Below are 15,531 nucleotides of genomic sequence, written 5' to 3' on the forward strand. Positions count from 1 at the left end.
GAAGATCTATCAACATGCACTGATATAGATATAGGAAGATGTGGTGTGAGTGCCAATGAGACAACTCTCCATCCAAATAACAATTTAAAAAAGTAAACCATTATAGGTCAATGTACGGCCTTCAACACGAACCCTTGGCTCACACTGATATGCCTGGACTGGGAATAAGACACTAGGGTTGGGGTATCCCCCTTTTATCTGTTGTATCATATATACATTTTTTTCTAAAAAAAAATCTGTCGAAAACACAATCCTACTTTTGGGGATAGGTTACACGTGCCTACCCTTTTCTCTGATTTCCTATGAATTAAAAATCGCAGAACAATTTAAATGAAGAATCGTGCATAATCATTTGAGGACCTTATTTTAACCAAACTTTACAACAACAATACATTTAGGATCTTTTAGAATCATAGATGTTTAATGAAGCCAATAATCATTTGCCCGACTATTTACCTTACAAGAAATTCATAGGCAGAACAACAAAAGAGAGAATAATGTCCCCCCCCTAAACCCCTCCCCAAATTTCTTTAAAAAAAATCTGAATCAAATGTAAAGTTTAGTTTTTTTTTTTATTAGAATGAGTTCTTTTTCATAAAACGATGATAGACAATATATTTTAAAACTACTCATGCTTGATCTATCTCCTTCAAAACACGATATCTTCATCATTATATTTTTGGCCGGACAAATAGCGAAAAACCGTAAAAATGCTATTTGTCCGGCCTGCCGGATGAATAGACATTTTTGACTATTTATCCGGCTAGCCGGACGAATAGCCACTGCCGTTTTTTTTTTATCTCTCTCAATGAAAAATGTCACTTTCAGAAAGGAGAAGGTTCACGAAGGGTTAAAATTGGCCCTGATTTTTTTATGTTTTTTAAATTGGGGCAAAAAATTACAAATGTCACATAAAAATACTTGTGATAATACTACTAAGACAAAAATCTTTTTTCTGGCACTTTCCTTTACTATTTCTGGAGCAATGACCCCTTAAATGAGCATAATTTGTATTAAAAGGTCAATTTTGGTACTTTTTGTCCATAATTTTAATTGTTTTTGGCATAATCAACCTTGGCCTCCATCTACGATCCAAAAAGTTTTTATATTGATGAAATCTATATCAAAATTGAAATCTTTTGGTTGCAACAGATTCTGGATCGTAGGTGGAGGCCAAGGTGTTTCAAAAGCTTTTAGGTCTGAAAAATGCACAAAATCATCATATTTTGACAAAATGTCCAAAATGGGCTTACTTTGGCAAATATCTTGTAGTCTTATGAAAAGAACTGATATATTTAGCATTTATACTTTTGAAATAGACCCATTTACGAACCAAATTGAGACCTTTTTGGTGTTTTATGATAAAGTTGATATTTTAGGCCATTTTGTGCCATTAGTGAACCTTGTCCTTTTGCTTAACCATATTTTGATGTATGAAAATGTTTCTCTATTTTCGTCGTTTTATCAATATAAAAGAAATCCTTTCTTATTTTCACGAAAAAATTATAAAAACACCACAGTGTTCGTCTTGAATATGCATGACATATTTGCCACTTAGTGTTAAGGAAAACAGAATCAATCAATCAAAAATAAGAAACACATAGCTCCCTGAGATGTCGACTTTAATATATAAAAGTGGTATTATATAGTTTAAAAGTCGTTCAACGTTGTTGATTTTAAGTTTTTTATAGCCATATTGGAAACCAATCTTTAAAAGAAACAATCGAACTTTTGTCTCCAGATATTAACTTATGGATGATTACTTAGTAAGTGCGGTCGACCGATTTTCTAAAACTCCGTATTGTTTAATCCTTGTTATGTTTTCAGACAATATCATCATTCAGTTTGAAAAGATCAAAGCTTAAAGAACATTAAATCATCTCTCTTAAAGTAAAAAATACAAAATTGTAAAAACCCATGCAAGCGTGCAATTCACTTGGATGAGTTTAATTTCCTATTATCGAGTTGCGTATCAACTCGGTGTTTAATTTCCATGTAGAGGAGTATTGCTAGCAAAACACCTGATTTACGGCGATTCCGCCATTGCTTAATTGTTCTAAATTTCTACAATTTCATCTAAAATCAATGAAATACCAATTATTGAGAAGATTTAACTTTACTTTGACAATGAATCAAGATAAACTTAAATTGTCTCCTCAAATACCATTACAAAATTTCTATTGTGTCAATGCAAAAGTCCCATGCAGTAGAAATCTAGAATTGCATCATTACCGTCGCGGGAATCATATTCAAAATGCAAATAACAATTGATGAATGATTTATCCACCATCCAATTGTTTCCAATTTTCGATTTAGATGCTTTCCAAGGATATTTGATAGTCTTTATAGATTCTCTGGTGAAATCAAAGGCCGACGTCAAAAACTCGAAGGATACATGATATATTTGATGGAACCTGTTGAGAGAGATCAAAAAGAAATGCTGAAAAATGACGTTTAATTCGTGAAAATATAACAAGATTTAGTCTATGATACAATAGGAGTATTTAATATTCAATACCTTATAAATATAACCAGATTAAGTCTAAGATACAATAGGAGTATTTAATATTCAATACCTTGATGATTTCTAGTTATGTTAGCTTCGGTTATGACATTGAACATGTTTTTATTTGAATGTGGATCAAATTAACTAACAGGGAACATAAAAGGTATCAATACAACGTGAAAATACTGATGATTTTGTGAAACAGATACAGTCAATCTGGATTTTAATGAGTTTTCCTTCATGACAACGATTGTTTTTCTTTTTCAATACAAGTTTTCTAGAATTAACCATCGAGATCTTTGCTTTAAAGATTCATCGGTACATATTTTTTTGTTTCCATGTGGTTATAAAATAAGAAAGATGTGGTATGAATGTCGATGAGACAACTATCACCCAAAAAACCACACGACGTATAGATTTAGTAACTAAGGTCTCCAGATAAGGTCACCCTAATACCTTCAGCAATGAGCAAACCCCATTCCGTATGGTAAACCTTATAAACCTGACATAACAATATTAAAAATATATAAATGAGAAAACTAAAATCAACGGCGTTAAGGTGCAAAACAACAAAAGAAAAACAAGTATAACATACAGCAACAAACGGTAACGACTGAATTACAAGCTAATTACTTCGTTCAGTTAAATGTTTAGTTCATCTTATATGTTTATCGTTCCTTTGTTTACCTATAATAGTAATTGGTGTAGATTTTTGATAAAAAGTAAAAAAAAATATTTCAACGAAAACGAAAAGAAATTGCATTACATTTTGATACAATTTGTAGCAATCTATGTTTGTTTTTCTCATTTTTTTTGCTTGGATTTAACCCATTAAAAGTTTATCATATTTTTTCTAAAAAAAAAAATGAATCGTTATATGACGAATTTTATAAAAGAGCAGTGTTCTACTGTTACAAACTTTGTGGTATTTTTAATTAATTTAGTTTATTTCGATGCATAAAAATTAACTTTCGACTTCTTTGTTTACACTGTGCACTAAAGCAAATTGGAGGTTAACCGACATAGACGTTTTAGTGCAATTTTGCAGCAGTGTCAGTTATTTTTAGGCTTATGTGTCCATTTTCACAATATTCTGTTGTTAAAGAAACATTCTTGTATTGGATTAGCCTCGAGGGAAAACAAATTTTCCTGAAAATTTAATTATGAAAATAACATGAAGTTTGTAAATCAGAATCTGTGGTTCTATTATTGACTTTGTCTCGGAGTTAGGAGCAGTTATATTCAATCATATCTTTATAAAATGCCTACGGTGAAACTTCTCGCTGTCCATTGCTCATATGAAGGTGGAAACTTTATGGAATAAATGCATTAGTCTTGTCTGAAGCCATCTGCACAGAACGTTTCTAGGGCAGTTTGGTAAAATAGTTTACAGACGATAATTTATCAAATTATCTCATGTATTTGGAAGAAAAAAATCTGATTTATTCTATGAGGTGCTCTCTTATTTTCTTTTTTTTTTATTATTTTTTTTTACATATAACTATAAGAAATAAAATCTGAGGGAGTAAAAATGCCGAACGTCACTAAAATAGGTTTAAAGTATATATATCATTATCATGGCTTCAGTTGGTTTTAGAATAACAAGACAAATGTATATGTATATAAAGACGGTGCATCAGTATGGAGGGTAGGGGAAGGGGAAACCCTTGCTATCCAGTCCTTTTATTATTTCTTCCAATAATTTTTTTTTTCGGATAATTTACTCTTCAGGAAAAGATGTTAACCCGTATTTTGCTATATGATAAAATCAAAGTCCCAGAAAATAAACCAAACTAAATGACAAAAATATTAATTCCAATTTTATTTTCTGTCTAAACAATAGAGGTTCATTAGTTTACAGGACCTTATCCCATCTTCAAATCTATTCTGACAATGCCGGGATATAGTTAATGGCTTACCAAGATTTATCACAATAGCCTGACTCCATTATTACCTGAAACAGGATCTCATGCTTTAATGGCGGCATTGTCGTCTGCTATCAGATATTTAACCTTTAAAAGCATTATTGTCAGCAGCCATCCTGACTTTAATCCGTTTGTGTTTGTACATTTGTTATTATTTGTCATGTTCTTCCATTTTCTTTGGCATATAACTAATCACCCAGAAGGAATTAAGAGAAAACAAACTATTCTAATGTCCAAGTCAACATTTTGAAAATGCATCACCATGTTAACCAGAATACGTTTTCCAAAAATAGGGGACATGCACACCACTTTAAGAAAATCTTTTGGAAAAGGGGAGGACATAACGGATGCTTGTTAGACAGATTTGTGAATTTCACAGAAACAACGCTTATGTTAGATATTCTTTGTTATGCGCTTCTGAAGCCATGTTTCTAAATAAGGTGAACTTTGATTTTTTCATTCTCTTTTATTAATAAAAAATTTCTGGCAAAACCTTTCTTCTGTCTTCTGCTTTTTATATCTGAAAAAAAAATCATTGCAAAGAATTAAAAAGGCTAATATTTTCCAAATAATCATGCCAAGAAGTATCGTATACTGTACTCCATATGATTGTTTGGGAGAGATCCGTTTGCGCCAAAAATGCGTCCTTTTGCCACAACCTTTTTCTCTATTGCTTTTGTTTTTTGCCAAAAAGAGGTTTAAAAAGTTCATCGGTTTAAATGCAAATACAGATAAGATTAATTGTCTTATTGATTGATTTTAATATATGTCTTGTGGCAAGTATAATGCATAATTAATTCTGGGAAAACTTACCGTGGTATTCCTCTATATTCCTAAACCTTTTATTGACTGTGCTCCAGATTATTGTTTTTTTGTCGTTTCTGAAGTTCCTTGTCTTTTTTCTTGTCAAACAATCGGTACCGCATTCTGTAGATCTTAAAATATTCAAGACTTCATTTTAAAGTCGTAAAAAAAAGATTATCAGCTTTGCATATATATACAAGGTTTATTTTGGGAAAGATGTAAACTTAACAGCTCATATATGGTTTGATCTCAAACAAACACAATCCTTCAATTTTACGATATTTACAATAGTTATTTAGCGAGGAAAGAGTAATTGGGCAATGAAAAAGGGTCTAAATACTATAAGTACAATCATGGAAGTAATATTGAAAGTAAACACAATACTTCCATGGTAAAAACTAACTTCTGACTGGACGATACGATAACCGAATACGAGGATCGATTGATGAAAGTCCACAAAGTGACATGCAGACATAAGACATAAGACATAAATCTTTATTTAGAGTCGGTATAAGCAAGCAATTACAAACATAAGCTCTGAAGAGCTTTTAAAACCGAAATGATTGCAGGTATGCATTTGGTTATTGTAATAACAAACTATATACTGATATAGTGTTAATAAGCACTTCATATGTTAATCTATTTCCTTTAAAACTGTGCTCAATAGTCAACATTCTTCTGTTTTATCTTAATTGTTAAATTTTCATTATCATTTTTCATACAGACTTACCAGATGAACAAGAGGCCAACAAAAGCACCCTTCTGGTTGAACCTGTTCTACTGGAGTTATATTGTCGTCATTGACAAAATTGTCGTCTGCTGTCCACGGCTTTACTACAGACGACAGGAATCCAGACATTTTCACAGGAGGACGGACTATAGCATCCTCGGTTTCTGTCAGTCTTTCATTCAAAGAGACATTGTCTGTTTCCGTTGTCTTGGAGTCCGTTATTATGTGTCCGGAATCAATCGGTAATAAGGAAGATTTATTTTCATTTGCAACTTGTTTTTCAACAAAAGCACAATTTCTTCTTCGGTTAATTTTGTTTTCAACTTCATCATTAGTAAAATCTTCTATATAGCGGTTGTAGTTAGTATTCACGAAATCATGAAGCTTGAATGAAAAGTTTAGCCATTTTGATGGTACCTCAGTTGCAAATCTTTTGGCGCCTTCGCTCATTTTTTCGGCCTCTGTTTTGTTTTGTAATCTAGTTTGAATATTGTTGTCCTTATTTTCACCGTGTTCTTTCTGCTTATCGATTTCGAAACATTCACTTCCACAATATGCGATTTGAAAGCTCATGACTGCTGCAAAATGAACACCGTCGTACAACAAAAGTTTGCAGACTATCTATATAGCCTAAGCAACAACAATCTTGCAACGTCATCATTCGTTTTATGACGTTCGGTCATTATTTGTCTTTTCTAGCCCATGTTTTTGTTTAAAAATAATTTAATTCACTTTTTGCTCCAATATGCTTGATTGTAAAGCCAAACCTCTTGCCATCACGATTTGTTGGTGCCAGGATATACGAGGTTGACCAACACTGACTCGGCACATTCATCTGCTGGTGTTAATTAAAAAAAAGGACTTTATAATACTTGGTATTCTGGTAGATGTGATTTCAAACATGGATTTAATTAGATACGTCGGCGTTGAAATAATAAAGTACAGGAAAGATGAAACATTTCTACATTTGATGAGGCAAAAAGCACAAATTTCATTTTTGTTAAATTATTTTATGTACAGTGAACGTGGTTTGAAGAAAACCAGACACTGATAATCGTACCTTTTGAAATTGGAATAATTAGAAGAAGATGTTCCGAACGACTTGCACGCGTATGTATTAGACAATCTCCCGCCATTAGTTGACACTTCACTTCATAAGACATTAATCACTTTCATTAAAATTGTAACTTGTGCAAATGTGCTGTAGTTAAATCTGCTTTATGGTTTTATTTATTGTTGCCATGGTCTAAAAGAAGATTTTTTTTAGATGTTTTTTTTTTGTTTTGTTTTTTAAAAAGTCTTTTACTCAATTTTGTTTGAGGTAAATAATATACATAGATATACTAAATTAGACACAAGAGTCACTTTTTAATTATTATTTGAAAATATCGAAAGATACTGTTCAATGAATGTTATATTTTATTAAGAATGTTCTCACTGAGTCAATTCGCAACAAAAAAATGTTCTAAGTTGTAACTATTACGGCAACTATCTCTTTTATCTTCTGAAATATCATTGACTGCACATTCTCTCTTATATATATTTGAGAATTACATATTTGTATAGAGTGCTTGTAAACATTATTGAAATTGTTTTGAAATCGTGATTTCTCAAGAATTTATCCATAAATATAGAAATGTAGATTCCTCAGTGATAAATTTTAGCAATTACCGAGGTTCGCAAAATTTGTTTTCATAGCATCGTAAGCGTTGCCGAAAAGCGGTTATTTAAAACTTAGCCTGGCATCCTGACCCAATCATACTTCGTCGAGTAAGCGGTTAGCAATCAGTGAGCCAGGACCCAACTCTATTTGCAACTGTTATATCTTATTTACATTCCTTTGCCAGTGGAAGCGCTCGATCGTGCCTTTTGGTTAACATGCACGGAAACGTTATCACGATTGTGTAGAGCATTCCGACAGGTAAACCGCATCTTCGCTAGCCAAGGATTACGATCCAATCCCCTCATGTGGAGAGAGGAGGGGAGGGGATCGAAACTCTTGGCTAGCGAAAATGGGTAAACCATGGCTTTTAATATCTTAAAATGTATGACGTATTTTAATCAAAATTGTCGCTGCTCATAGATGCTTACAGATATTCTGCCGACTATAGGTAACCTTAGAGTATCTATAGATCCTTGCCTAAGTACAACTTTTTTTATTTACGTCATGTACGGTCGAGTGTTTATATAACCATGTTCTCACTATAATTATATTGCTGTGCTTGATTTTCCAAGAAGCAGTCTAATCAGTAATCTTTGTACTACTAATATTTCAATTCCGATAAATACACATGATAATCAGTTCATAGGGTAATTTCGTTTTTGATTATTTTTTTTTTTATTCTTCTACTATAGAAATAAGAAGATGTGATATCAGTGCAAATGAAACAACTCTCCTTCCATGTAAATGGTAGGACGTTACGCACGGTATTGGTGCCACTTAGGAGATAACTGTTTTGTATTTTAAGCTCCGACGGCATCAATTGGGAATTTGATGGTCGCTGAAATTCAGTTTACTGGCGACGCGTTAGCGGAGACAGTAAACGGGTATTTGCGACCATCAAATCCCCAATTGATGCCATCGGAGCTTAAAATACAATATCGTTTTCTCCATTCTAATGAAACTGACAGAAAACAATGTTAAAACATGTAATTAAAATCTGTCATATGCCGTCTGCGCTTGCGCGTACGTCCCATAGCATCAATTAGGAGATAACTGTATTGTATTTTAAGCTCCGACGGCATCAAATCCCCAATTGATGCCGTCGGAGCTTAAAATACAATATTGTTATCTTCATTCTAATGAAACTGACTGAAAACAACGTTAAGGTGGTACCCAACACTTTCACTAAAATTAATTTGGCTCGTTTAATTTTCATAAAATTTTGTCAAAGTATTTACTTTGACACTTTAACAAAAATATAAAAATTTAAAAAATTTTGAACCAACCGTTTTGTCAGAAATATTACACTGGTTATATAGCAATTTGACAACCACCAATTTTGATCATTGAGAAGCTTAATATTCCTTTTACAACACAACGTAATTAAAACGTTTAGCTGACTTTACAGAGTTATCTCCCTGTAGTGTTAGGTACCACCTTAAAACATGTATTTACAGTTTGCCATATGCCGTCTGCGCTTGCGCGTACGTCCCATAGCATCAATTGACAATTGATGCCATGTAAAATATGCGACGTTATCCAATCAAAATGAACGTTACAAATTTGTTGCATTAGAATTGTCAATTGATGCCATGTAAAAAAGTGACGTTATCCAATCAAAATGAACGTTACAAACGTTGTTGCATTTGAATCAGCATTACACGACGTTTCCGGCAATAAAACGGCGATTTTGACGTTATTCCAAAGGAAGTTTCAAGCGTTAAAGTTTAAAACCTACTTATGTAAAATGCCGCTCAAAGTGACCGCAGAATTTACAATCTTCTTATAAGTATTCAGTTTTCAGACATTTTTCGAAGTTGCTTCTTTAAATGCTTTCTTTTTTTTCAATACGGGCTTGACATTAATAAATGCAAAATTCCATAGAATTAAAATAAAATTTCAAAAACATAAATAATTTGCGAGAAAAAAAAATGATGTAATGTAATATGATTTAAAATCTGTTTTGCCTAATTTTTTTTATCTTCTTTTATTTTCAAAACTTAAAATGTTTTGAAACTTTGAAAAAATTAATCTAAGGACAAGCATGCTTCCACTATTGTTTTTTCTATGGTCGGGTTGTTGTCTCTTTGACACATTCCCCATTTCCATTCTCAATTTTATTCCACATATCACATTGACTATCTTTCAGCCTATATAAACCTCCAATGTCTAATTTTCTTAATTTCATTTTTACTTTTGTGTCTTTATATATTATCAGTTTCGTTTCTTTCTTAAATAAGCAAACCCATTTCCATTCTCAATTTTAATGTTCTCTTTGTCAGAAGACGTATCCCATCTTGGCTAGTGAAATTGTCAATTTTTCTTTTCCTTAATTATACGTTTCGATCTGTTTGCTGTGATTTGGTAATTTCTCTCCATTTTTTTTTTTTAAATTTATGTAAATATTCAAATACTTCTTAATTTCATTATGTGAATGATGTTGATAGTAGATCGCCAGAAATTTTTCTTTTTATAATCTCATTTTATCAGCATTTTATTAAGAAGAAGACCGTTTTATTTATTTTTTTCATAAAAAGTGGCGCATATTTAGTCTAGTATTATAATTCATATCATTTATTTATCAGGTACACTGTAATACTCACATAAGTCCACAATCTTAGCATCAATTTACGATTGTATGGAAAGTGTTAAAATTGCATTTTTTTTTAAATCCCTTACAAAAAAATTTGTTAAATGTGCATCAACCGTTGGTTTTCTTGTTTAAATTGTTTTACACTAGTCATTTTGGGGGCCCTTTCTAGCTTGGTGTTCGGTGTCAGTCAAATATCCGTGTTGAGGGCTGTACTTAGACCTATACTGGTTTACTTTTACAAATTGTGACTTGGATGGATAGTTGTCTATGTATTGTTTTAAAACGAAATACATGCTCTTATGCTGCCGTTGTCAACTTCTCTCTTTCTTTTTAATAAATTGGTTAACGTTTTGGTGTACGCTTTTGAAAATATTACCCAGAATGCATTAGATTCTGAAACGGCGAATTCATAGGGTAATTTCGTTTTTGATTACTTTTTTATTCTTCTACTATAGAAATAAGAAGATGTGGTATGAGTGCAAATGAAACAACACTCCATCCATGTAAATGGTAAACCCTTATTGGTCAAAGTCAAAGTACGACCTTCAACATGGAGCCTTTGCTTACTCCGAACAGCAAACTATATAGGGCCCCAAAATGACTAGTGTAAAACAATTCTAACTGGAAAAAAAAAACTGTATAGTCTATAAAAAAAAGAGAAACACTTATAAATCACATCAAAAACGACATTTACATGCATTTACTTTGCTCGATGTTTAACATTGCAGTTTTGGGGCCTTGATCCAATTACTTAATTTGAGTGGTATACATGCATGCGCTTTAAACAAAGTCGGTGGTTCAACAATTATTTTACAACATTATAAGTGAAAATTTGGCAGAAGCATATCGAAGATTCAATACCGATGCAAGGTGTTGTGCTTAGAGTTATAATGACGGAACGTCATGCATAAAGCGAATGACGGCGTTGATTGTTATTGCCTAGGCTATACAAATAGTCTGCAAACATTTGTTATACGACGGTGTTCATTTTGCAGCAGGCATGAGTTTTCAAATCGCATATTGTGGAAGTGAATGTTTCGACATCGATGAGCAGAAAGAACACGGTGAAAATAAGGAAAACAATATTCAGACTAGATTACAAAACAATACAGAGGACCCAGAAATAAGTGAAGGCGCCAAAAGATTTGCAACTGAGGTACCATCAAAATGGCTAAACTTTTCATTCAAGCTTCATGATTTCGTGAATACTAACTACAACCGCTATATAGAAGATTTTACTAATGATGAAGTTGAAAACAAGATTAAGCGTAGAAGAAATTGTGCTTTTGTTGTAAAACAAGTTGCAAATGAAAATAAATCTTCCTTATTACCGATTGATTCCGGACACATAATAACGGACTCCAAGACAACGGAAACAGACAATGTCTCTTTGAATGAAAGACTGACAGAAACCGAGGATGCTATAGTCCGTCCTCCTGTGAAAATGTCTGGATTCCTGTCGTCTGTAGTAAAGCCGTGGACAGCAGACGACAATATTGTCAATGACGACAATGTAACTCCAGTAGAGCAGGTACAACCAGAAGGGTGCTTTTGTTGGCCTCTTGTTCATCTGGTAAGTCTGTATGAAAAATGTTACTGATAATTTAACAAGGTAAAACAGAAAATGTTGACTATTGCCGCACAGTTTCAAAAGAAATGGTTTAAAATATGCGTAACACTCCAGAAAAAAACCCGGACTGGCACTACAAAAATTAAATTATGAACGGCTACAGCAGATTCAACTTTTAAAGCCTGTTATTTGTTTGTGATTTAAAAACTGATCATGTCATCATGTTATTTTTTTCATCACATTTTATCAAGTTGTATTGAACATTATTATCATACTTGACTTTTTATACTAATGTATTTGTATATGTCTGCATTTTGTTTGATTTCTCATGATGAGGGCCTCAGGGAAGATTAGTTATATAGATAACTGTGTAACCCTCTTAAAGTAAAGTGTTGTTGTTGTTGTTGTTGTTGTTGTTGTTGTTTATATAGATAACTGTGTAACCCTCTTAAAATAAAGTGTTGTTGTTGTTGTTGTTGTTGTTATTATTATTGTTATTGTTGTTGTTGTTGTTGTGATTCATGACTATATATAACTGTTATGTCATCTTTCCGTATATTTTGTTGAAAAGGGTAATTTGTTTGTAATAACTATACTGCAATGCATACATGCAATATAAACTTTCGATCCTCGTAGCGTTCAATCAGAACTTGAGTTAGTTTACAGTTATAGTATTTCGACCCTTTTCTTCCTCGCTAAATGAATATTGTTAATGTCGTAAAATAGACTTGTGTTTGTTTGAGAGCAAACCATATTAGCTGCTGAGTTTACATCTCTAAAAATAATCCTTTTTTTGCGACCTTAAATTGAACTCTCGTGTATTTTAAGATTTACAGAATACGATACCGATTGTTTGACAAGAAAAAGGACAAGGAACTTCAGAAAAGACAAAAATCTAAGGATTAGGAATATAGAGAAATAAGGTATGTTTCCAAAATTAATTATGCATAATACTAATAATAGTCACTGGAAATTTACCATACAAAATCAACCAATAAACAAATTAATCTTATTTTTAATTGTATTTAAATCAATTACCTTTTTATTCTTCTATTTGGCAAAAAATGATATGGGTAATATACGTAATGGTACAATATACGATACTTCTTGGTATAATTATTTGGAAAATATTAGCCTTTTTAATTCTTTGCAAATGTTTTTCTTTTTCAGATATTAAAAGCAGAAGAAAGAAGAATAGCTTTGCCTGACATTTTTATTAATAAAAGAGATTGCAAAAAAATAAAGTTAACTTTATTTAGAAATCATGGCTTCAGACGCGCATGACAAAGAATCATTTGGCATAAGCGCTTTTTCGGTGATATTCACAAGTTTGTCTAACAAGCATCCATTATATCCCTCCTTTTTCCAAAAGAGTTTCTCAAAAGTGGTGTGCATGTCCCTCATTGTGGGAAAACTTATTCTGGTTTACATGGCGATACATTTCTTACCTTTAAAGGGACCACTAGTACAGAAAGTCCCTGAAGGGACATTAGCTTCGCTGAGATATGAAAAACTAAGAATTTGATTTCGTTTGTTTCAATCATTTATTAAAGTGAAATAATGAAATAATAATTCGCTTTTAGCAGCTAATTTGGTTCAATTTTGTCGAAATAAGCAAAGAAACATCGATGATGAGCTATTCACTTGCAAGTGAATAATTCGACCTCATTGAAACCGTATTCCTGTGACCCTCAATTTAACCCATTATTTAGAGATTGATTGCGCATATATTAATCGTGTTAATCCATTAAATTGAAAAGAATGTCAATGTGACCGTCGGCAGTCTCCGGAGGTCATTATGATAGGTTATTAGGTGGCGTCTTGTCTAAAAATACACGACATCTTATACATCTCATCGAGTACATACATTTTTACTATTTCAGGCTTATTGACTGTATATACGTTTTAGCATGTTATAAATCAAATATAAGAATTTGAGTCAAATCGGTAAACATGAATTTGACAGCTAATGCCCTATGCATACAATACAGTTTTAATACCACGATGATTTGTTTTGCTAAAATTTGCATACAATCCATTTTTCACCTAGCAAATGCATATATGGATATAGTGGGTACAGAACATTGGATGGCTTTGGAAAAAAAAAATAGAATTGTACAGCGTGGGATCGTTTGAGATTCGTACTTCGATATATAAATTGATAATGAAAATTGGGAATGTGTCAAAGAGACAACAGCCCTACCAAAGAGAAGAAAACTGACGAAGGCCACCAATTGGTCTTCAATACAGCGATAAAATCCTGCATCCGGAGGCGTACTTCAGGTGGTCCCTAAACAAAAATGTGTACTACCGGTAATTCAGTGAAAATTGGACCTCATACTAAACTCCGTGCACACGCTGAAATGTCTCGCCTTCTTTACTAATCATTGATATTATGTTGAAAGTCCTAAAATATAAAGCTTTATTACAACTGTAACATAAATATTGACCAATGAACCATGAAAATGGGGTCAAGGTCGGATGAACCATGTCAGGCATACATGTACAGCTAACAATTCTTACATACAACAAATATAGTTGACCTATTGCTTATAGTTTAAGAAATACAGACCAAAACACAAAAACTGAACACTGAGCAATGGACAGTGAAATTGAGGTCAAGGTCGCATAAAACCTGCGCGACTGACATTAATGCTGAGTTCACACGTAATTCGAATTCGATTCGCATTAACTAATTCGAACTAGTTTAATTCGCATTCGAAAAGTTTTACGTCCTAACGTCAATTCTAATTCGAATTACAATTGCGCGTCAAACTGCTTTACTGTCCTAACGACGTTAACTTTTAATTCGTATTAACAAAAACGTATTTAAAATGCGAATTAGTTAATTTAAATTAGCCAATTCGAATCAATTCGAATTAAAAAAAAAGAAAAAGAAGAGTGTGTGAACGCGATTAGCAAAGTCTATTCGAATTCGATCCGAATTCAATTCGAATTAAATGTACGTGTGAACGAGGCAATAGATCATAAAATATTTCCATACACTAAATATAGTTAACCTATTGCATATAGTATAAGAAAAAATACCAAAATTAAAAAAACTTTACTTTGACCACTGAACCATGAAAATGAGGTCAAGGTCAGATGATACCTGCCAGTTAAACTTGTACACATAACAATCATTCCATACACCAAATAAAGAAGACCTATTGCGTGCAGTATAAGAAAAACAGAACAAACACAAAAACTTAGCTATAACCACTGAACCATGAAAATGAGGTCAAGGTCAGATGACACCTGCCAGTTGGACATGTACACCATACAGTCCTTCCATATACCGAATATACTAAACCTATTGCTTATTGTATCTGAGATATGGACTTGACAGCCAACACTTAACCTGGTTCACTGATCCATGAAATGGGGTTGAGGTCAAGTGAAAATTGTCTGACGGGCATGAGGACATTACAAGGCACGCACATACCAAATATAGTTATCCTATTACTTATAATAAGAGAAAATTTAAAATAACAATAATATTGAGTTTTTTTTCAAGTAGTCAATGAACCATGAAAATGAGGTCAAGGACAATAGACGGAAATTTCGTAACATTAGGCATTGAGCGTGGAATTTTTCCAACATGGGGTATCGGAGTTGTCATCCCCGTTTCGACAGGACGTATTTATAAGGCCCGCAATTTCCAAAGATTCACAGCGGGAAAAGAGGGGAGTTATGCGTGAGAAGGCTCTCAAACCAAGTAAAAGGTTAACTGGAAGACA

General features: G+C 32.8%; 2 long non-coding RNA genes across 2 annotated transcripts; one reads left to right on the forward strand and one right to left on the reverse strand.

Annotated features, from left to right (window-relative positions):
- Positions 1-4,877: 4,877 nt before the first annotated feature.
- Positions 4,878-6,592, reverse strand: LOC143070471 (uncharacterized). Its single transcript, XR_012976536.1, has 3 exons — positions 5,966-6,592; positions 5,245-5,366; positions 4,878-4,951 (listed from the first exon to the last, which is right to left on the reverse strand). It is a non-coding gene; the product is annotated as an uncharacterized LOC143070471 (long non-coding RNA).
- Positions 6,593-11,245: 4,653 nt separating this feature from the next.
- Positions 11,246-13,036, forward strand: LOC143070472 (uncharacterized). Its single transcript, XR_012976537.1, has 3 exons — positions 11,246-11,794; positions 12,620-12,714; positions 12,962-13,036. It is a non-coding gene; the product is annotated as an uncharacterized LOC143070472 (long non-coding RNA).
- The last annotated feature ends 2,495 nt before the right edge of the window (positions 13,037-15,531 follow it).

This window comes from Mytilus galloprovincialis, chromosome 4 (assembly GCF_965363235.1).
Source record: "Mytilus galloprovincialis chromosome 4, xbMytGall1.hap1.1, whole genome shotgun sequence".
Taxonomy (NCBI): Eukaryota; Metazoa; Mollusca; class Bivalvia; order Mytilida; family Mytilidae; genus Mytilus; species Mytilus galloprovincialis.